This window comes from Hyperolius riggenbachi, chromosome 2 (genome assembly GCF_040937935.1).
Source record: "Hyperolius riggenbachi isolate aHypRig1 chromosome 2, aHypRig1.pri, whole genome shotgun sequence".
NCBI classification, from domain to species: domain Eukaryota; kingdom Metazoa; phylum Chordata; class Amphibia; order Anura; family Hyperoliidae; genus Hyperolius; species Hyperolius riggenbachi.
The window spans coordinates 438,717,866-438,742,425 of NC_090647.1; the positions used below are offsets into that span (position 1 = coordinate 438,717,866).

General features: G+C 43.6%; 1 protein-coding gene across 1 annotated transcript in view; it reads left to right on the plus strand.

Moving 5' to 3' along the window:
* Nucleotides 1-14,479: 14,479 nt before the first annotated feature.
* The window catches only part of LOC137545217 (serine/threonine-protein phosphatase with EF-hands 1-like), a 134,643-nt gene continuing 124,562 nt past the window's right edge, over nucleotides 14,480-24,560 (plus strand). Inside the window, exons 1-2 of the mRNA XM_068266341.1 lie at nucleotides 14,480-14,714; nucleotides 17,710-17,880. The gene's annotated coding sequence lies outside the window, so the exon portion shown is untranslated. The remainder of the gene's footprint in view (nucleotides 14,715-17,709; nucleotides 17,881-24,560) is intronic.

Consider the following 24,560-nt stretch of genomic DNA (forward strand, 5'->3'; position numbering starts at 1 on the left):
AGTGGACGCATTCTCGATAACGTGGAATTCAGGTCTGATGTATGCCTATCCTCCTCTTTCCTTAATTCCTCGAGTTCTGAACAAATTACAGAAAGACCGAGCTCGGATGATCATGATAGTGCCATACTGGCCCAAAAGACCATGGTTTACACTACTGAAGAATTTAGCTACAGTCGATCATGTAATGCTGCCAGATCGTCCAGACCTGCTGTCCCAGGGTCCAGTTTTTCATCCAGATCTGAGGCTCCTTCAGCTTTCAGCTTGGAGCCTGAGTGGAGAAGTTTAAAGCAGAAGGGTTTCTCTAACGGACTTTCAGAGACGTTAATCCAGAGCAGAAAAAAGGTTACCAGGAACATTTATCAAAAGACCTGGAATGTGTATAAAGGATGGTGTGAACAAAATTCCAGAGACTGTTCTTTATCCCTTTCAGTACTAGAATTCCTACAGGAGGGTTATCAGAAAGGCCTCAGCACCAGCACACTGAAGGTTCAGACAGCAGCTATTAGTGTTTTTCTGGAGAGACGTTTGGCTGAAGAAGAATTCTTCATACGATTCTTTCAGGCACTTAAAAGAATCAGGCCACTGGTTCAGTCAAGAATGCCATCCTGGGACCTAAACACCGTACTACAGGCCTTATGTAACAGCCCCTTTGAACCTCTGGAGGAGATCTCAGATAAATGTTTAACCATCAAGACGGCTTTTCTTGTAGCAATTACGTCGGCCAGGAGAGTTTGTGAATTACAGGCCCTGTCCATGAGAGAACCTTATTGCATTATCTCTGGAGATCGTATCACATTACGGTTGGACACCTATTTCCTCCCTAAAGTTGTTTCTAAGTTTCATCGTTCTCAAGAAATATTCTTACCTTCTTTCTGTAACAACCCGACCAATGAAAAGGAGAAGAAACTTCACTGTCTGGATGTAAGAAGGACGGTTTTAGGCTACTTAGATCGTTCCAAACAATGGAGGAAATCGGATGCCTTGTTTGTTCTCTTCGGAGGAAGATTCAAAGGCAAACAAGCATCGAAGTCGACTATAGCCAGATGGATAAGGCAGACCATTGCGTTGGCTTATTCCCAACAAGGAAAGTTATTACCATCATCCATAAAGGCTCATTCAACTAGAGCGGTGTCAGCCTCTTGGGCAGAGAAGGCGGGAGCCTCCATCGAACAGATCTGTAGAGCGGCCACGTGGTCCAGCCAAAATACGTTTGTCAGACATTACAGATTAGACATTGCAGCTAGTTCAGACCTGTCATTCGGCAGGAAAGTGTTGCAGGCAGTTGTCCCCCCCTAATTAACTTATCTTGTTTTTCGTCTCATGGGTGCTGTCCGAGGACGTTCCTGGGAAAGACTATAGTTACTTACGGTAATGTCTTTTCCGGAAGTCCGAAGGACAGCACCCTTGCGACCCACCCTTACTAATAAATACATTTGAAGCAGAAGTATGTGTGGTGTGGTCTTTTTTATTACTGACGATTTACTGTGAGTTCCCTATTTATATATGCCTGCCTAATGAATATGCAAATGTCTATGGTATTTTTAGCTTCCTGTCCATTTGAAGTGGGGAAGGAGACAAGTCTCATGGGTGCTGTCCTTCGGACTTCCGGAAAAGACATTACCGTAAGTAACTATAGTCTTTATGACTCCACAAACGTACGCTTGATCCCCAAGAGACGCACTTTATATCTCATTTGCATAGCAGCATCAAATCGCTGCTCTCCCTCTTGCCAGATCCCTGGAACATCCACGGCTCCCTTCAGCTAGGGCCGGTTCTCTCATGAAGCGAGGTGAAACACTTGTATCAGGTGTAGAGATTACAGGGGGAGCATATTTGTACTGTTACAGCATGCAGTCAGAGTAGGAGGAAAAGCGAGACTCGCAGGCTGGGTGACAGGTTGCGTTTTCTGTCATTTGTGTTTTTGCGCTTTTAGTGCGTTTGCGTTTTTCCACACATGCATTTTTTTGTGCGTTTAACGCTTTTGCAGTTCGCATGTTCAAAACGCATATGTGTTTTCCATGTGTTTTTTCTATTGCGTTTTATGCAAATCACTAGGAAGACGAAATACATCAGAATTTTTTTTTTTAAATTCATATAAAAACGCATGAAAAACTCATACAAAACTCATTACATTGTCACCATTGACTTTCATTATGTGCGTTTTTGATAAATGTACAACAAAACCAGTGTTTTTAAAAATGCATATTATAAAAAGCATACAAAATGCATATGTATTTTTATATTTTTATATGCGGCCCATTGACTATTATTGCTTGCATAAGTGCAACACTAGCTTTTCTGCTAAGTGTGTTCCCAGCCACAGACTCACAACCAGCCAGTATGCTATTGTGTGCTATTGTGTTGAACTGCAGCGTGTCATGTGAGATTATATGAAGCAGAGAAAATTGTCGGGTGCTCTGCTATTATTCCAAATCGTGGTGGGTGCATCCTCACAAGTTTGCATCAGGCAGCAAAAAGTCTAGAACTGACCCTGCCTTCAGCACCTAGAATGACCTAGCTCAGCAGCGCTACAATCAAAAACTAGCATCAGTCTAACTCTGAGGGTAGGAACACACTAGGCAGAAACGCTAGCACTGTATAATGTAAGTCAATAAGACGCATGAAAAAAACGCATAGGTTTGCGTTCTGCAATATGCGCTTTAGAAAATGTTGAACTTGCTGCATGTTTTTCTAAACCGCACCTAATGTATGTCAATGGTGACGCAAAGGTATAGCGTTTTATTGTGGTTTGTATGCTTTAAAAAAGGTTTGTTGTATTTCCGCTTCCTGTTGACTTCCTAGTGTTTTGCAAAAAATTTATGTAAAAACTGTATACAAAACAAATACAAACCGCATAAAAATGCCTTTGCCATTTATATGTGGGAAACACAAATGCATTAAAACGCAAGAAAAATGCATGTGTAAAACGCAAGCACACTTTAAATGCACATAAAATGCAACCTTTCACGCAATGTCTAGTGCGTTCCCGCCCATAAGCACTGGGCCTGCCCAGCAAAACTTTGGATTAACCCTCCCCCCTCCTTCAGTAAAAAAAAAAAGGCCCTATTAACAGCCATATGAGCTTTACCATTTACCACCACTGCCATTTCTTAGATTATACAAATTCATGGCCCTGACACACAGCATTTACGGGTAGTTTTCGTTTTGTAAAAAAAAAGCCTACATTGACTTACATTAAAATCGCAGAAAAATTGCAGCAAAATCACAGCAATTACGATTTTTCAAAAAAATCACGATCATGGCAAAATCACTGTGATTTTACTGCGATTTTAATGTAAGTCAATGGAGGCATTCTTTAAAAAACGAAAACTAATCGCAAGACCTTCTCCGGTGTGTAAGGTCCCAAATTCTGGAACACACACATTCATCCACTCTCCTTAAGACAGAAATCAAAAATATGCATACGTAGAAAAAAAGATTAAGGGCTTGTTTCCACTATCGCAAATCCGCATGCGTGCCAATGCATGCGGATTCGCACATGTAATGCAAGTGGATGGGCCTGTTTCCACTGTAGCGTTGTTGAGGTGCGTTTTTTTAGTGGTGAGAAAACGCACAAAAGAGCCGCAGAATTTGCCTGCGAGTGGAATGCATGCGAATCGCATGCAATGTAATTAATGGGGAAATCGCATGCAGTTTCCCCATGCGTTTTTTGCCGTGAATTCGCATGCGGATTCGCACAGGTGCCAATGTAAATTCACACAGGCAGTGACATGGTTAAAATCGCATATACCCTCACCTATGCATGCGAATTCGCGGCAACCGCATGGGGAATCGCATCCGCATGCGATTTCATCAGCGGTGGAATACAGGCGATTCCGCACCGCAATAGTGGAAACGAGCCCTCAAAGTGGGAGGAGTTTCAGTAAAAAAAACAAAGCTGCATAAAGTTGCATAATGCTTCATCAACTCGAAATTTGTATTTCATTGACCATCCCCATTTAGGCCTGGTGCACACCAAAAACCGCTAGCAGATCCGCAAAATGCTAGCAGATTTTGAAACGCTTTTTCTTATTTTTCTGTAGCGTTTCAGCTAGCATTTTGCGGTTTTGGGAAGCGTTTTTGGTGTAGTAGATTTATTATACTGTTACAGTAAAGCTGTTACTGAACAGCTTCTGTAACAAAAACGCCTGCAAAACTGCTCTGAACTGGCGTTTTTCAGAGCGGTTTGCGTTTTTCCTATACTTTACATTGGAGGCAGAAGCGCCTCCGCAATCCAAAATCTGCAGCAGCCCGGGAGTATGCGTTTCAGCAAAACGCCTCCTGCTCTGGTGTGAACCACCCCATTGAAATACATTACCCTAGCGGATCCGCACCCGCAAGCGGATCGCAAACCGCAGCCGAACCGCTCTGGTGTGCACTAGGCCATACTCCTAAAAAAAAAAATCCCAAGTATAGTTTTTAAGGGCCTATACACACTGAAAATCTCCACACGCAAACTCAATGCAACTGCGTTTTTTAATCAAAATTCTACTTTTTTTTGCATTTGTGATGCAATTACGATTTGCTGAGGCCATCTTTTCCGGATTTCCTGATAGCTTACCTAAAAAAACACAATTAAAATCGCATGCATTGCATCTTTCCTGTGTTTAACAAATGCGAACGCTCAAAGCTCTGCAGGCACTGCGAATGCGATTTTCTAAAATCTCATCACACCGCTGTGTACAGTGCCTCACGATTTGCATTATTTTTGTGGAGTCCCTGCAATTGAAAAATTGCATTGCAGCGCATGCGATCCTAAAATCACAGCGCAGCCAGTGTATACAGGCCCTTAAAGCGGACCTGAACTCAGGACTTCATCTCTGCTTTAAGAGATGCACAACAGCACTAAAACCTTAAAAACATTTCTTTGTCTTTCATACATCTGAAACTTCTTGCTTTTACTGATTGCTAACACGGTACAACTTTCACTGCTTCTACTATCCAGCGATGCGTAATATGATGGTGCTTTTATAAATGCAATAAATAAAATATATACTTTATATTCTGACGTATAAGACTACTTTTTAAACCTTGAGGGCGCGTTTCCACTTGAGCGCAGAGTTTCCCCGCAGGCGAATAGTGCGGGGAAACTCTGCCATAGGGTGCAATGGTAACACCGACCGAATCGCCAGCGATTCGGCCGGCTTTTCCATCCGAATCGGCGTGGGAGGCTACGGATCCCATAGCCGTGCATGGCACGGCTGATGGTATTCCTCTGCTTTCCCCGCAGACCCAGAAGAGCCGGCTCTTGCAGACGCGCGCCGCTCAAGTGGAATCGCGCCCTGAAAGTCTTCTGAAAAGTCAGGAGTTGTCTTATACGCCGGGTGTCTTTGAAGCTGGGTTATACATGATGCTGATACGCGATGTGCGTATGTGACATGCTGATTAATTACCGGCTGCTGGAGATTCGGTGGTCGCCGCATATGCTGGAGGGGAGCTCATCGCTCACGCTACAAGGTTTGGGATGCCCAGGGTGTGGAAGAAAGATCGCGCTGTGCCCATAAAACGTGCCTCTTCCACCCGTCTGGCCTGCCCTATCCTGTTACCGCCTCTCAGATCTGAGAGGCGGAGAAGGAGGTAAATGGGATACAAGGGCGGGCCAGACGGGTGAAAGAGGCGTGTTTTATGGGCACAGTGCACTCTATATTTTTCTATACCACTCTGATAAACAGGGAGACGAGGAGAGGTGTCCAATCTAACCAGTCAATCACCTGTATACTGTTATATACTGGGTACCACATACAGTACAGCAACAGTATCTGTTCATCCATAGCACCAGTATGAGTTTTAAAATTTTTATTTGGTGTGCATTGGAAGAGAGGTAGTCTTATACGGCGAGTATATCCTAAACGCTATATTTTAACTGGAAAAGTTTGGGGGTTGTATATGCTGGAATATACAGTACTATGATGAGATACCTCAATGTATCGCACATTTCTATAACTGAAAAAAGACCTCAAACTTGCATAACTGGACAATGACATCTTTTTCTTAACTACAAAAAGGAGAAACTGAGGACAATGGGCTCTATTCACAATCACACATGCATGCATGCATGCATGCATACATATATCTTTTTTTTTTTTTTTTTTTTTTTACTGCGATATTATTGGCAGTGATAATTTCTGGATTTTTTTCCACATTCACTAAAAAATTTCCGTATGTTTTACGCATACGGTAACGATGCAAAAAAAATTGGGGGAAACGGTGTAATAAGGTAGCATACGTGCAGAAACCATGTGGGAAAAAGTGGCATTAAATAAATTGAAGTCCAGTAAACAGCGCTCAAGGCTCCAGACTCCATTTAAATCAATGGGAAGCAAAATATATCACCTAAATAGGATGGGGTAGGAGGCGCACGGAGTACTCGTGACACAGAATGAAACTTGTATTCAATAAAGTAGGTGGTTATGTAACTTAAGGTATAGTAATATAGGATAAAAATACATATGGTCCTACCTGAATGAGTAGACCATCGATGGCGTAAAAAACATAGACTTTATTGGCACTAATGACACGTTTCATAGCAACCCACTTCCTCAGGTCTTATACCGTGCCCGATATGAGCACTTGAAGTCTATGGCCATTGAGGTAGGACCATATATATTTTCATATACATCCCATCCGATCTACATTTTACCCCGATCCCAGTGGTTACCACCCCGGAAGGTGGACCTGTTTTATGGAGTAGCGACCACACATACCTGAACACAAGGCCGAGTGGGGACGTACCCGACATGCAAAGCTGAGTGGCTGGCTTCTGCAACCCACCATTGTGAGTATATCTAACAGTTGTTGTCAACCACTGCCTTACGATACTGCACCAGATTGAGCTCCCAGGCTCCTCCCGTCCTTTTTTCTATCCTCTCTACCACAAATCTATCACCTGTTACTTGTAGGTGATATAAAATCGGTAGTTACGTCACAATGTGCCCCTTTTTCTTTGTGAATTTCTCATTTTTTATTTTATTTTTTTTTTCTATTTTTTTTTTTTTGTGTGGAAATTATCGACTTTTGCTGACAATTTTCCACATTATTTGCACACTTTTACCTCACTTTTTACGCATGCGGTAAAATGTGTAAAATTTTGTGGATGTAAAGATGGTCTTATTTCAGTCAGTAATTTACCGCTATTGCATTTCCGCATGCGGAAAATGATTGTACATCAAGCCCAATGTATCTCCTTTTCAGTGGGCTCTGTTCACAATCACTCATGCGGTAAGAGGTTTTTATTTTACCGCTATATTACCGGCAGTGATAATTTCCACATTTTTTCCACATTCAGCATGGGCAGGCCTGGATTTACATCACAGGAGCCTATAGGCACAGATGTCCTGGCACCTTTGACCTTCGCCCTTCATGAACCTACAAACCGCCACCACGTGTGGTGTGTGACAAGTATGCTAGCTGTCCTTTCATCCTTCCTCTGCCCGTCATAGGTAGCTACAGGTGTCCCTTAGTATTAGGTAGCCAGAAGCATTAAGTATTGGTAGCTAGAGTAACCTCAGTATTAAGTAGTGCCCCTGTCTCATCAGTGAAGTAACCATTGAGTAGCCTTTCATTTGCATTCTCGTCAGGACTCTGCATAGGGAACAGGGGAGGGAGGTGCTCGGGGAGTGGAGTGAGCCGCCTTTTCATCAGGTGTCTGTAGGCGTGTGCCTACAGTGCCTTATGGTAAATACGGCCCTGCGTAGTGGTTAGCGCTCTCGTCTTGCAACGCTGGGTCCCTGGTTCATATCCCAGCCAGGTCAACATCTGCAAGGATTTTGTATGTTCTCCCCGTGTCTGTGTGGGTTTCCTCCAGGCACTCAGGTTTCCTCCCACATCCTAAAAACATACATAAGTTACAGATAAGTTAATTGGCTTCCCCCTAAGTTGGCCATAGACTATGATACATGCACCACACGATATAGATGTATGACTATGGGAGGGACTAGAGTGTGAGCCCCTCTGAGAGACAGTGACAAGACAATATACTCTGTACAGTGCTGCGTAATATGTTAACATGCAGAAACCATGCGTAAAAAAAGTAGCATAAAAACTTTACAAAAAAAAATTAAAGTCCAGCAAACACATTTAAGTCAATGGGAAGCGAAATATATCACCAAGTACTTGTAGGGCGCACGTATGAATTGGCCGCCGGGAGACTTGGGCGCAGGACATAGCCGGTATATGGCTTATCCTGCTACTGCACAAGTTCCTGGCGGCATAAATACTATTCCCCCTCCACGTCCACGTGGATAGTGGGGAATGATATAATTCCGCTTCCAGCTACTGCTGGAGGCCGAATTCTAGTGTTTTAAGAGCAACTTCAGCTCCGTCTTCTGACGGCGGTGAAGTTACTCACAGCCGTAATTCCTATTACAGTCTATGGTGGCGATGGCTGCGCCCAAATCTCCTACGCTGATATTACAGAGCTCGCTTGTAGGTGATATAAAATCGGTAATTAACTCAGAAATAATGCGCCCCTTTTTCTTTGTGAATTTTTTTTTTTTTTTTTTTGCAGTAATTACCGACTTTTGCTCACTTTTACCGCTATGCATAAAATTTTGTCAATATCAAGATAGTCTTATTTCAGTCGGGAATTTACCACAAGTGCAAATGATTGTTAATAGAGCCCAATGTCCAGTGTATATGTTACAGCCAGAACCCGAAGTGTGGCCACTTCGGGTTCTGGCCAGTCAAAACTAGAACGCATTATGGCCACAGCAAAGTCTCGAAGTCCCCGCCACCCTCTGCCAGCTCTCCGCCTGTCTAAGCAGCGGTGGCGGCCGTTGCATGCAGAAGTTCAGATCAGCTGCACACCGCCGCCCAGATATTACTCAAGCACCGTCTCTTCACAGGACCCAGCTGGGGCTGTCTTTCATGCTGCCGGGCCGGCTGCATTTATCACTTTGGGACTCGTGCAGCGCTGTTCCATGCTGTAGCCAAGGCACCTCAGGACACCAGAATGCCGCTTTCCGGGGGGAGCACAGCCAGGGGGGCAGGTAAGGGTGCTCAGACAGCCTGGGGTCACCCCTAGTAGAAGGGAATTAGGAAGGGCTATGGGGCTTGAGTCACTTCCATAAGGATCCTCAGTGTATGAATGTCATAGAGGCCATTGGTGACCACACACCTGTCTCAGAGTGCTAAAAGATAGCAATGTCATTACACAGCTGCCTGTATATGTATGGAGAGCACAGTGTAACACAGTGATCACGAGAGAATCCTCCACAGGAAGCAGAATTAAAGTGGAACCTAGCCCTTGCACAGGACAGAAGGAAAACCGAGAGAAATGCACCCTGTGGGCCATATGCAATTCTCTTTTTCATCTGAGTTTTCTCCTAGGAGATAATTTTTCATCTTTGATTTTAAATAACTTTCCAGTACTTTTCAACTAAAAAAAGTACCAAAAAGTTGCTTAAAAAGTACTATCAAAATTATTTTGAGCATGCTCTTGCCTTCTGGGGGCTTAACCACTTGCCGACCGCTCACTGCACAGAGGCGGCCGGCAATTGGATCCCGCAAGGACCGCCGCATGCACAGAGGCGGCGGTCCTTGTACGGGCATGGGCGGAGCGATTGCGTCATTCATGACGCAATCAGCCACCGGTGCCTGGCTCCGCCCCCCTCGCGCTGTAACCCGCCGGCCATTCGGAAGCGCCGGCGGGTTACTAGCACCCGGATCGCCGCATACAAAGTGTATAATACAGGCTGTCTCCTGCCCTGGTGGTCCCAGTGTCCAAGGGGCCACCAGGGCAGGCTGCAGCCACCCTAGTCTGCACCCAAGCACACCGATTTCCCCCCCCCCTGCCCCTGATCACCCACAGCACCCCTCAGACCCCCCCTTCCCACCCCCAGACCACTGTTTGCACCCAATCACCCCCCTAATCACCCATCCATCACTCCCTGTCACTATCTGTAAACGCTATTTTTTTTTTTTATTCCCTAAACTGCCCCCTGCTCCCTCCTGATCACCCCCCCTCCCCTCAGATTCTCCCCAGCCCCCCTCCCCCCCAGACCCTCCCCCCCCATGTACTGTATGCATCTATCCCTCTGATCACCTGTCAATCACCCATCAATCATCCCCTGTCACTGCCACCCATCAATCAGCCCCTAACCTGCCCCTTGCGGGCAATCAATTGTTTGATTTTTTTTTAATTTTTTTTTACACACATTTGTCCATTTACAGAGAGATTTCTCCCACTCAGCATGGGTATGTGTAAAAATGCACCCCAAAACACATTATACTACTTCTCCTGAGTACGGCGATACCACATGTGTGGCACTTTTTTGCACCCTAACTGCGCTAAGGGGCCCAAAGTCCAATAGGATTTCACAGGTCATTTTTGTTTCAAGACTACTGCTCACGGTTTAGGGCTCCTAAAATGCCAGGGCAGTATAGGAACCCCACAAATGACTCCATTCTAGAAAGAAGACACCCCAAGGTATTCCGTTAGGAGTATGGTGAGTTCATAGAAGATTTTATTTTTTGTCACAAGTTAGCGGAAAATGACACTTTGTGAAAAAAATAATTAAAATCAATTTCCGCTAACTTGTGACAAAAAATAAAATCTTCTATGAACTCACCATACTCCTAATGGAATACCTTTGGGTGTCTTCTTTCTAGAATGGGGTCATTTGTGGGGTTCCTATACTGCCCTGGCATTTTAGGGGCCCTAAACCGTGAGGAGTAGTCTTGAAACAAAAATGACCTGTGAAATCCTAAAGGTACTCATTGGACTTTGGGCCCATTAGCGCAGTTAGGGTGCAAAAAATGCCACACGTGGTATCGCCGTACTCAGGAGAAGTAGTATAATGTGTTTTGGGGTGTATTTTTACACATACCCATGCTGAGTGGGAGAAATCTCTCTGTAAATGGACAAATGTGTGTAAAAAAAAAAAAAATCAAACAATTGTCATTTACAGAGAGATTTCTCCCACCCAGCATGGGTATGTGTAAAAATACACCCCAAAACACATTATACTACTTCTCCTGAGTACGGCAATACCAAAGTCCAATGAGCACCTTTAGGCTTTACAGGGGTGCTTACAAATTGGCACCCCCCAAAATGCCAGGACAGTAAACACACCCCACAAATGACCCCATTTTTGAAAGTAGACACTTCAAGGTATTCAGAGGGGGGGCATGGTGAGTCCGTGGCAGATTTCATTTTTTTTTTTTTTTTTTTGGTCACAAGTTAGCAGAAATGGAAACTTTTTTTTTTTTTTTTTTTCTTGTCACAAACTGTCATTTTCTGCTAACTTGTGACAAAAAATAATTTCTATGAACTCACTATGCCTCTCAGTGAATACTTTGGGATGTCTTCTTTCCAAAATGGGGTCATTTGGGGGGGTATTTATACTATCCTGGAATTCTAGCCCCTCATGAAACATGACAGGTTATCAGAAAAGTCATAGATGCTACAAAATGGGAAAATTCACTTTTTGCACCATAGTTTGTAAACGCTATAACTTTTACCCAAACCAATAAATATAGGCTGAATGGGTTTTTTTAAAATCCAAAACCTGTTTGTCCACATTTTTCGTGCTGCATGTATACAGAAATTTTACTTTATTTGAAAAATGTCAGCACAGAGTTAAAAAAAAATCATTTTTTTGACAAAATTCATGTCTTTTTTGAAGAATATAATAAAAAGTAAAAATCGCAGCAGCAATCAAATAACACCAAAAGAAAGCTTTATTAGTGACAAGAAAAGGAGCCAAAATTCATTTAGGTGGTAGGTTGTATGAGCAAGCAATAAACCGTGAAAGTTGCAGTTGTCTGAATGGAAAAAAAGGGTCTGGTCCTTAAGGGGGGGGGGGGGGTAAAGCCCGCGGTCCTCAAGTGGTTAAAAGGCATTTTATTGACAAGTTTAAAAATATCACCTAGGAGAAAACTCAGGTAAAAAAGTGAATTGCATATGGCCCTGTATGTCTAATTCCCCCTTGTCACGGAACAGCCGTGAGAAACGAGAACGCAATCGGTTTATTGCGCCGATTGCCCTTGATTGTAGTCGGGCCAGCAATTAGAGACTGACATTCCTGTTTTTTTTAAATAGGCCGTTTTTTTTCCCCTGTTAGCAGCTGGCAGGAAGACTGGCCCTGTGACTTGCTGATTAAGCCAGAGGGGTAACATTTAGATGTTAATTAGCCAGCAAAGAGCTCACTCTGCCCTTCTGGGAAAAGACAGGATGAGCTCACAGCAGGGGGCTATTCAAAAATCTGCTCTGCCCAGACCGGCCGGAGCCATATAAGACACAATAAGAAAGCATGGAGTTTAGGATTTTGAGCATGTTTAAGCAATACCATTCAGGTGAGAAATGTGAAAGTTATATCATTCTGCTGGTCTGGATCTTGTGAGTATTTTGGTATTAAATTTGGGCCACTGGCATAACCCGAACTCTGGGAATTCCACCGTTTTTTAACCAGGCATGCAAACATGCCCAAGTTTGATATCCTAGTAATCGGTAGGTTCTAGGGATCGAGAATATGTAATTATTTGTGTGCCGGCCGCGTAGGTCTGTCTAGAGAAGTGTCAGGATTATGAGGTTGCTGAAGCCCCTGCCCCCGATGTGATTACCATAGTCCGGCCCAGGGGCCGACTCTGGAAGCCCGCCTCTGAACTCAGCTCCATTAAAAGTGAATGAGCTGCCTGGGCAAAGGATTCCTCCATTTTAACATCTTCCGAAACACACGGCCACTGTGAGGAACAAGTGGTGGCCATCTTGCCGGAGCTGAAACAAAGGACATCCTCCATTTTGTTTGGATTTTAAACCTTGCTGAACTTTGAATCTATCTCTGGAACAAAGAACTTTAAGAACTTGAAACCGTTTGCTTGGACTTGATGATTTTCCCACAAAAGGACATATTTCCACAAACCCTAAGTATTTTCTCCCTTTTTATTTCATACTGGCTATTACTGTTTTAATAATTGTTGATTTTAATAATTGTCTGTATATATTATTTATATTGCTGTGAATAAAAGACTTCCTCCAAGTCATTCGCTGTTCCGCTACCCTGCTTTTCAGCCGTACACAGGAACTGATCCCAAGTCTCTGGAGAGACGCTACTATTGGTTGTTTTTGGCTAGACAGAATACAGCGTGTTTTAACCGTTTTTATTCTCAGGATCAGTCAGGCAGTCGGGTCCACGGGCCCCTACCCGTGGTGGTGGCAGATACCCTGAAATCGTGTAAAGTTGTAATTACCCATATCTCACGGGCTCCCTTCTGGTTTGTCTGCGGTTTGTCCCAACGGTTCCTGCGCATTGACTGCGACCAGAGTTCGCACGATCTGTGCGCTGGCACCGTTTGGAAGGCCATTTGCGGTCTGACCACCAGGGCTCCCGTGACACCCCTCATCTGTGACTAAGCACAAGGGTAATTTGATCACCCAGGCATGTCAACTGGCTGCCATGGCAGAGCAGCTAATTGGTAAACACAGGATGTTAAGAGAATGTCTAATTCCATGAAAGCAGGAAGTAGATAAACTGCAGATTTACTGCAGGATTTGTATCAGCTGTAAAAAAGATGTTTTCCTGTAAAGGTTATTATGCTGTTGTGTATTTTTCAGAGCAGAGAGCACTTCTGAGTGCCATTCATGGTGCTGGACAGGGCCGGCCCGCTAATGAGGCGGGGTGAAACTTTTGCCTCAGGCGGCAAAGTTCTAGGGGCGGCATCCGCCCGTCCGTGGGTGCGGGGGGGGGGGGGGGGGCGGCCGCCGCCGAGCTGGAGGGGTAGCTGGCAGGACGGGGGTATTGGGCCTAGCGGTGGGGAGGGGGGGGTCGGACCCCCCTCCCTCGCCTGGGTCCCCCGATCTGCGCTCCCCTCCAGCTTTAAATGTAGAGTAAGCAGCCGACAGACATTAAGAGGCACGGGCTGGGGATCACTCACCTCTTCCTCGTTCCAGCGTGCGCTCCACTGACGTCACTTCCTGCAACGCCGCCCACTGTATTGTACGTGGCCGGCGTTGCAGGAAGTGACGTCAGTGGAGCGCACGTTGGAACGAGGAAGAGGTGAGTGATCCCCCGCCCGTGCCTCTTACTGTCTGCTTACTCTACATTTAAAGCTGGAGGGGAGCGCAGATCAGGGGACCCAGGCAAGGGAGGGGGGGGGGGTCCCCCTCCCCACCGCTAGGCCCAAACATTTACATTAAACTGCATGAACGTGGAAATATTTGCATCTCATCGATCTTCCCCATTTGTGAGTTTGGCAGACTTTAAAGTGCTGGGAACACACTTAGCAGAAATGCTAGCGTTGCGGAAAACGCAGCGTTTTTGCCTGCAATGTTAGTCAATGGGCTGCATCAAAAACCGCATATAAAAAACGCACATGCAAACTCGACGTTTCCTGCACTGCTAAGTGTGCACCCAGCCTCAACCCAGAAATATTTGCATCTCATTGAACGTCTTTGCTCACAAACAAATTTGCCTCTTTTCCACGACTGTTGAGCTGTGTGCTCAGGAAGCAGTTGCCAAGCAGCAGTGAGCAGTTGTGAGAGTTTGAGAGGCATTTCACTGCCTAGAAACAGTTCATGGAAAAGAGGCCTAACATTAGTTCCAAGTGGCAGACAGGCAAATTACCAGCCCAAGCTCAGGTGTGTGTGAGAGCGTGGCTGTCGTCAACAATAGACCACACCCACCATAGTCAATTTTAAGGCCAGGAAGGTATAATCTGCAGCCATGTGGCTTTAGGAGAGGGAAGAGCTGGGAGTTTGTGGTTGGTGAAAGTAGCAGGTTAGTAATGTTTCTTGTAGTCAATGCAGTTAGCTGTACATGAGGTATAATTATACAATAAACGTTACAGTAATTTGTTTTTTAAATTATTCAACAGGATTTGAGTCTCATTATGATGTAAAGAATGCATGCTAGTCGAAAGTATGACAATTGACTCAACAGTGATGTAGTGGTGGATAGTACTTTCTTTGCAGTGCCGGGTCTTTAAAGGGACTCCGTGGAGTGCCCGTATTTAAAAGAATACAATTACCTGGGGCTTCTTCCAGCTCACCGTAGGCGGCGAGGTCCCGCAGCGTCCTCCTGGCTCCTGTCCTTCAGCCTCCGCCGCCCCCCCCCCCCTTCCCCGTTACCAGCGACACCCGGGCCTGGTGTCGGCTGGCTCTTCCTGGTTAATGACGCAATGCCTCATCACTCCAGCCACTTCGCGTCGTCATGGCAGCTGGCGTGACAGGTCTGTGCACGTGTGGAAAACCCACGCATGTGCAGACCTGTCATGCCGGCCGCTGTGATGATGCATTTCGACATTAACCAGGAAGAGCCGGCCAACACCAGGCCCTGGTGATGCCGGTATCGGGGGGCCGGCAGAGGCTGAAGGAGAGGAGCCAGGAGGATGTTGCGGGATCTCGCCACCTAAGCTGAGCTGGAAGAAGCCCCAGGTAAGTGTAATCTTTTAACTTTGGGCACTCCTCGGAGTCCCTTTAAATCTAGGACAGAATACTACATACATGGTTAAAAAAATAAATATATAAATAAAGGTTGGTTAAAATACTGCATTTGGGTTAGACTATTTTTCTGAATGCCCTGTTTTTGGTTTTCTTTTCAAACATGCAATATGAGCTCAGTAAATGTTAAAACCTGCATGACTGATTATTCACTAAGCTATTTACCCCATGTATTTGATTATTGCAGTGCATTCATGATTGTTTTCATTACTGGCATGTGAAGTCCAAGGTGTATATATATATATATAACTATAAAATTAAATTTTGTATTTTATCAATTTTAAATTGCTACATAATAAAAAATTAAGGGAATTTGTTTTCCCCCTCAGCACCCCCCCCCCCCCCCTTCCTCCTTTCTTTGTTTCCTCCCTTCTGGAATTATTAAAAGCCAGAAACATTACTGGCTGTTTCTCATCTGACAATTTCAGGCCAGAGGTTATGTACCGAACATCTCACTTTGTGTGTTATTCTTTGTGAATTGATATAAGTGGCACTTACGTTAAGTCAGTTATTTACCTCACTAGTCGGTAATTATTTGCTTTCCATATGGCATAAGATTTGGTGAATTGACCTTTCACAAAACATTCAGTACAATCAGTTTTCTACTTTAACGCCGGCAGTAATGCTTAGCGAATAGCTTGTGATGCATCATAGCTAATGTAGTCTTGCAGAGACAAGATTGAGAAACACTGCTGACCCTTCATAAATCCGTGTATAAACACTGGGGGCTCTTTTCCACTAGCAAAAGAAAATTGCAAGCATTGTGCTTTTTTTTTATTTTATTTTTTTATTAGTTATCTTATGCGAATGCGATTTTGCATATAACATATTGTTATTGGTTACTGCACAGTCACTTCAAAAATAGCTCCAAAAAGTAATTGCAATTTACAGAAAATCGAACGCTACAGAAGGAAAATACTTTTCATGATTCCTATGTTATAGTAGCAACCCTAGCGATTAAAAATCGCTAGCAGTTATGATTTTGCAAATTGCACTCAGTGGAAAAGGGCCCTAGGAAAGAGGGTTCAAATCCATAACCTTGTCCTGAATGATTCAAAACAGAGCTAAAATCTCCAATAAAATGCACCTGAGACATCAAATCAAAATCCTTATAGGCTTTAGTAACTGAATGTACACACCTTGAGGCCCCTTGTACACTGTGCATTGCACCGTAGTACTCTCTCCCACCCAGTGGCGTAGCTAAGCAGCTGTGGGCCCCGATGCAGGTTTTACAATGGGGCCCCCAAGCACTCTATACATAACAATTGATACGGCACACCAAAACCTGTCAAGGACAACCACAGTAATCATCAAAGGTCCAACCACAGTCCACAATCCAATATTCGAGCAGGCATGGGCAAACTCGGCCCTCCAGCTGTTACAAGTCCCACAGTGCATTTGCCTTTATGAGTGATGACTGTGGCTGTCAGACTCCTGCAATGCATTGTGGGACTTGTAGTTCCTTAACAGCTGGAGGGCCAAGTTTGCCCATGCCTGAACGAGTCTGTCACCACCCCCACAGTGCGCACCCACACTGATGCGCGCATAACGCCCGCCCCCCTAGCCCCGTCCTCCTTCTCCTCGTCATCCTCCCAGCTCTGCGTTGTCCCTGTTGCCCTAGCAACCAAAGGGACAGCGCAGAGCGAGCTGGCTGAACTGCTCGCACATGCTCAGTTCAGTTTTCACACGGACAAATGATGACGCAGGGACAGTTAGGCTTAGGAATTATTATATAGGATAAAGGCCATGCTGAGAATCTCCCATGGAGATAGACAAGCCCAAAACCTGTCAGTTGTAAGCTTTCTACTACCTACAACATAGGAGAAAATAAATGTATAGCTCCTTTTTACTCTGGAAGAAAGTTATTTGGATGTCTATATGCATTTTAAATTATACCGTGATGGTGGTCCTTTGAAGCAATTTACAGTGGTTGTTGCTTTCCCTATGATGGCAGCAACAACTCAGGTAAGCAGCACTGCTGGTTATTGTTATTGGTTACTGCTGGTTATTTCGAATATTGTCTGTTACGGTGAAGCATAGTCAATGAAAAATATGCCTCACATACTTGTAATGCACCCATTTGGTATTATAAAGTGGGTTAGCATACCACAAACCATTGTACTTAATCGCACCCACTGCACTGAATGTTTTGTAGGTGGTGGTAAGCATGTTACAAAGCGGACATTACACCGCAAGGCACCACTGTGAATGGGGCCTTTATCTCCTCCTGCTGTATAACTTCCAATGTATTCACATTTTTTTTTTCATTGCAGATAAATGCTTGAAGGAACTGGTTGCCAGGATGTTGGATTGTGGCTATTTTGAAAGTGTTCCTGATCCACCCATAGAGAAAAAGCTGGAAATCCTGGCAGAGGAACCACCAAAGAAGCCACCAATGCCTGAGCTTGACAAAGTGACTAAAACTGAACTTGTGAAAGAGCCAGGTGGGTCTACTGAACAGGCAGGAGTGAACATCTGAACATCCCAACATCTGAAAATGCAAAAATGTTTTAACATGTACAGGACGGCGTCACGCCAATGGTTGTGGCAGCCCCAGGACCTCCTAACGCCAATCGGCGTGAAGTCCTGGGGCTGGCTTTTGCAGGAGATTGCACGCTCCGCATCTCTGCTTTGTAGGATCCGCTCCGCCTTCATTCAGGAGACTGTTAGACAGCGAAACTGCCACCTATTTAGTACATACTGCGCTGCGATCTAAGGCAGTGTGTCAATCGGCTGTCCCCTCCAGAGGGACAAAAGCGATCCGCTACGATTGTGCTGGCGGAGGGGGAAGAGGGAAAAAATAGTAAAAATTACAAAAATAAATATTTGTTCAAAAAGAACTTTTAGAACTTTTAGAACTTTTAGAACTTTTAGAACTTTTAGAACTTTTAGAACTTTTAGAACTTTTTTAGAACTTTTAGAACTTTTAGAACTTTTAGAACTTTTAGAACTTTTAGAACTTTTAGAACTTTTAGAACTTTTAGAACTTTTAGAACTTTTAGAACTTTTAGAACTTTTAGAACTTTTAGAACTTTTAGAACTTTTAGAACTTTTAGAACTTTTAGAACTTTTAGAACTTTTAGAACTTTTAGAACTTTTAGAACTTTTAGAACTTTTAGAACTTTTAGAACTTTTAGAACTTTTAGAACTTTTAGAACTTTTAGAACTTTTAGAACTTTTAGAACTTTTAGAACTTTTAGAACTTTTAGAACTTTTAGAACTTTTAGAACTTTTAGAACTTTTAGAACTTTTAGAACTTTTAGAACTTTTAGAACTTTTAGAACTTTTAGAACTTTTAGAACTTTTTTTTTTTTTTTTTTTTTTTCCTCTCCTGGGAAAATGTAAACTGCAGCCATCCTTACACTGTTTATGGTAGGGTTCTCAAACTTTGCACAGTTAGTTACTGGGTGACTGGGATTCATATTCAGAAAAGTGGGTGGAGCTTACAAAAGCCAATCAAAATGTACCTATTGATTTTCAAGGGGAAGATTTAATTGCTGCCATTATTGCACTGTTAATGGCACAAGCCTCAAACCTGGTACAGTTGGTCATTGGGTTCCCTTTAATCTCTTCAGGACCATATACTTTACCCCCCCCCCCCCCACCCCCCAAAGACCAGGCCATTTGTCACAAAAATGGCCACTGCAGCTTTAAAGAGAAACTCCGACCAAGAATTGAACTTTATCCCAATCAGTAGCTGATACCCCCTTTTACATGAGAAATCTATTCCTTTTCACAAACAAACAGGGTATGACTGATATTGTGGTGAAACCCCTCCCACAAACTCTGAGGACCGTAGTACTCCTGGCAGTTTCCTGTCTGTGAACCTTGTTGCATTGTGGGAAATGGCTGTTTACAGCTGTTTCCAACTGCCAAAAAAGCATACAGCAGCTACATCACCTGCTAACAGTAAACATGTCACCATGTAATGTCCGAATGTAAATCAGGGATTTAAAAGATTTTACAATGGGCAAACACTGACTAAATCATTTATACATAATTATTGTAAAAATGAAGCACTTTTATTACATTATTTTCACTGGAGTTTCTTTAAGGGCTCGCTGCAGGGCCGCACAACTCTGCACACAAGTGATTCCCTTTTCTCGTTCTAAAGTTCTAAAAAGTTCACAAATCATAAGGGGGAAAAAGAAATTGTAACAGTAGAGTGAAATATCCCAAGAATAGTTTCCTTTTGTATATAATAGGCAATTTTAAGCTTGGACTGTAATGTGAATGAGAAGAATCAGTCTCAGTTGGGTTCAGTCTGGGACTTCTGCACATGCGTGGACCTCCCGCGCATGCGCAGTAGACCCGGACATAAGCGCCTGAGCCTTTTACCGGAGCTGATTGCGGCTGAACGGCAGAATGTGGGAGGATTTAGTTCAGCTCTGGTACACTTTAATTATATGGTGTTTTTTGCTCTTTAGGAGCTTAAAAATGTTAGCATAGATAAGGTGAACATTTCTGCAACAATCTACACAAAGGCTATCATTCATAAAGCATTATCGTATGTGGTAATGCTGAAAACAGCTGACTTTACTGAGCACTTAGCAAAATGTCAATTCATAAAAGCTGTTACCGCATGAAAAGCTGAAATTCCCGAGCAGTGAGGTAAATTACCGCCTTGTGCAGTGATTATCTCAACACATGTCACTAAATGTAAATTCATAAAGATTAGAGCAGGCGGTATTGGGACAGAGAATACCGCTTTCTTTGAATATGCGATAAGGGTGTAGATAACAGCAAACTTAATGGAGACAGAGCTCCCAGGTAGCATCAGTGAAAGCAGAAACAAAGGATTTCCAGAATACCTCAGGCTGTGTTTTTAACCTGTTGGGTACCTGTTTTCATATGTTTTTACATCAAAGTCTGCATATGTAAGTTCTTCTAAGCTGTGACAAGTAAATAGATTGTTTACAAAGACTAATAGGCAGATTAAGGGCAAACAGGCAGTTTAAAAAAAAATGCACATCTAAAGGGAAGTTGGAGAAGCCTCAATTATTGTAACGCTGTATCTGCAGGAGAAAATGTATCAACTCAGGCAGCTTCTCATGTTACCGCCAGCCTTAGTTCGGGAAAATACTAAACCTCTATTGCAACAGTAAACCTTTTTATGAATTTTCTTATAGAAGTCTAAAATACCGAATGCGGTATTTTCTCGCCCAGATTTTTTTACCGAACATAACCCATCAGTCTAACTCTGAGGGTAGGAACACACTAGGCAGAAACGCTAGCACTGACGCGTATAATGTAAGTCATAAATGTAAGTCATGTAAGTAATAGATAAAAAACGCATAGGTTTGCGTTCTGCAATATGCGTTTTAGAAAATGTTTAACTTGCTGCATGGTTTTCTAAACCGCACCTAATGTATGTCAATGGTGACGCAAAGGTATAGCGTTTTATTGTGGTTTGTATGCTTTAAAAAAAAGTTTGATGCATTTCCGCTTCCTGTTGACTTCCTAGTGTTTTGCAAAAAATGCATGTAAAAACTGTATACAAAACAAATACAAACCGCATAAAAATGCCTTTGCCATTTATATGTGGGAAACACAAATGCATTAAAACGCAAGCAAAATGCATGTGTAAAACGCAAACGCACTTTAAATGCCCATAAAACGCACATGCAGCAAAATGCAACCTTTCATGCAACGTCTAGTGCATTCCCACCCATAGTCACTGGGCCTGCCCAACAAAACTTTGGATTAACCCTCCCCCTCCTTCAGTAAAAAAAAGGCCCTATTAACAGCCATATGAGCTTTACCATTTACCACCACTGCCATTTCTTAGATTATACAAATTCATGGCCCTAACGCACAGGAGAGCGTTTTACGGGTAGTTTTCGTTTTTGTAAAAAAAGCCTCCATTGACTTACATTAAAATTGCAGCAAAATCACAGCAATTAAGATTTATCAAAAATATCACGATCATGGCAAAATCACTGATTTTACTGCGATTTTAATGTAACTCAATGGAGGCATTCTTTAAAAAGAAACAAAAACTAATCGCAAAACGCTTTCCGGTGTGTAAGGTCCCATATTCCGAAACACTCACATTCATCCACTCTCCTTAAGACAGAAATCAAAAATATGCATACGTAGAAAAAAGATTAAGGGCTCGTTTCCACTATCGCGAATCCGCATGCGTCCAACGCATGCGGATTCGCACATGTAATGCAAGTGGATGGGCCTGTTTCCACTGGAGCGTTGAGGTGCGTTTTTTTTCAGCGGTGAAAAAAAGGCACAAAAGAGCCGCAGAATTTGCCTGCGAGTGGAATGCATGCGAATCGCATGCAATGTGTTTAATAGGGAAATCGCATGCGGTTTCCCCATGCGTTTTTGCCGTGAATTCGCATGCAAATTCACATAGGTGCCAATGTAAATTCACACAGGCAGTGACATGGTTAAAATCGCATATACCCTCACCTATGCATGCGAATTCGCCGCAAAAAACGCATGGGGAATCGCATCCGCGTGCGATTTCATCAGTGGTGGAATCCAGGCGATTCCGCACCGCAATAGTGGAAACGAGCCCTCAAAGCGGGAGGAGTTTCAGTAAAAAAAACAAAAAAAAAAACTTCATGTTCATGTTCAAGCTGCATAAAGTTGCATACAAAATTTGCATAATGCTTCATCAACTCGAAATTATTTGTATTTCATTGACCATCCCCATTTACTGCTAGAAAAAAAAAATCCCAAGTATAGTTTGTAAGGGCCTATACACACTGAAAATCTCCACACGCAATGCAACTGCATTTTTAATCAAAATTCTACTTGTGATTTTTGCACATTTGTGATACAATTACGATTTGCTGAGGCCATCTTTTCCTGATTGCTTACCTAAAAAAACACAATTAAAATCGCATGCATTGTATCTTTCCTGTGTAACAAATGCGAACGCTCAAAAAGCTCTGCAGGCACTGCGAATGCGATTTTCTAAAATCTCATCACACCGCTGTGTACAGTGCCTCACGATTTGCATTATTTTTCTGGAGTCCCTGCAATTGTAAAATTGCATTGCAGTGCATGCGATCCTAAAATCACAGCGCAGCCAGTGTATACAGGCCCTTAAAGCGGACCTGAACTCAGAACTTCATCTCTGCTTTAAGAGATGCACAACAGCATTACAACCTTAAAAACATTTTTGTCTTTCATACATCTGAAACTTCTTGCTTTTACTGATTGCTAACACGGTACAACACTCACTGCTTCTACTATCCAGTGGCTGGATGGTGTACTGGTTAAGGGCTCTGCCTCTGACATGGGAGACCTGGGTTCGAATCTCGGCTCTGCCTGTTCAGTAAGCCAGTAATTCAGTAAGGAGTTCATTGGGCAAGACTCCCTAACACTGCTACTGCCTACTGAGTGCGCTCTAGTGGCTGCCTCGCAAGCGCTTTGAGTCCGACAGGAGAAAGGCGCTATACAAATACTGCCATTATTATCCAGCGATGCGTAATATGATGGCGCTTTTATAAATGCAATAAATAAAATATATACCGGTACTTAATATTCTGACGTATAAGAATACTTTTTAAACCTTGAAAGTCTTCTGAAAAGTCAGGGGTTGTCTTATACGCCGGGTGTCTTTGATGCTGGGTGATACATGATGCTGATACGCGATGTGTGTATGTGACATGCTGATGATTAATTACCGGCTGCTGGAGATTCGGTGGTCGCCGCATATGCTGGAGGGGAGCTCATCGCTCACACTACAAGGTTTGGGATGCCCTGGGTGTGGAAGAAAGAGATTGCGCTGTGCCCATGGCCGGATTTCTGGCAAGGCCACTTAGGCCATGGCCTAGGGCACCAGATAAACAAGGGGCGGCCTGCAGACAGTGGGCATTATTTGCAGGGCATTATTTGCAAGTGTCCAAACAAATGAAAGTGGTCAGGATAACTGCACTATTAGTACCAGCTGGTATCTGCCTGTGCTGTGCTACAGGCAGCTGCAGTCCGTTAACCAAACGTTTGTGAACAGTGTGTGACTAGCAAAAAGCCAGACCTTGTCTAATGACATAGCAGCAGCTCCAGGCAGTTACAGAAGGCCGGGTCTCACACACTTGGTGTGGGGGATGAAAAGACCAGGGGCAGCACCAGCAAATAGTACAGAATACAGAAGGCAGCCTCTCACAGTACCCATTTCTTAATTATTATTGGCCAGCGCTGTTACCCTGGAGACAGCAGTGGGTACAGGACTCACTTCTACGTGTTGCTGACCCCACCCAATGTCCAATTGTGAGCCACTTTTGACTATGTGTGTGTGGTGGAAGGCTCCCACCACGCCCATCACCTGTAGATCGCTTGATTGACCAGTTCCCCTGTGTGACATGATTGATTCACTTCACGTTGCCATGGAGACCTTGGCACTAGCCCCAATAGTGGACACCATCGGCCCAAAATTTTTTGGATTGGTGTGTGTGGAGAGAGGTGGTAGGATACGGTTTCTGTTGGGGCGGCTGGTAATAGTCGGCCTTGGGCGGTAAGAAGTACAAATCCGGCCCTGGCTGTGCCCATAAAACGTGCCTCTTCCACCCGTCTGGCCTGCCCTATCCTGTTACCGCCTCTCAGTTCTGAGAGGCGGAGAAGGAGGTAAATAGGATACAAGGGCGGGCCAGACGGGTGAAAGAGGCGTGTTTTATGGGCACAGTGCACACTATATTTTTCTATACCGCTCTGATAAACAGGGAGACGAGGAGAGGTGACCAATCTAACCAGTCAATCACCTGTATACTGTTATATACTGGGTACCACATACAGTACAGCAACAGTATCTGTTCATCCATAGCACCAGTATATGATTTTTAAAATTTTTATTTGGTGTGCATTGGAAGAGAGGTAGTCTTATACGGCGAGTATATCTCAAACGCTATATTTTAACTGGAAAAGTTTGGGGGTTGTATATGCTGGAATATACAGTACTACGATGAAAGATACCGCAATGTATCGCACATTTCTGTAACTGAAAAAAGACCTCAAACTTGCAAAACTGGACAGTGACATCTTTTTCTTAACTACAAAAAGGAGAAACTCACCCCAAAAACTGAGGACAATGGGCTCTATTCACAATCACACATGCGCCAAGGGATATTTTTTTTTTCTTTTTTACTGCGATATTATTGGCAGTGAT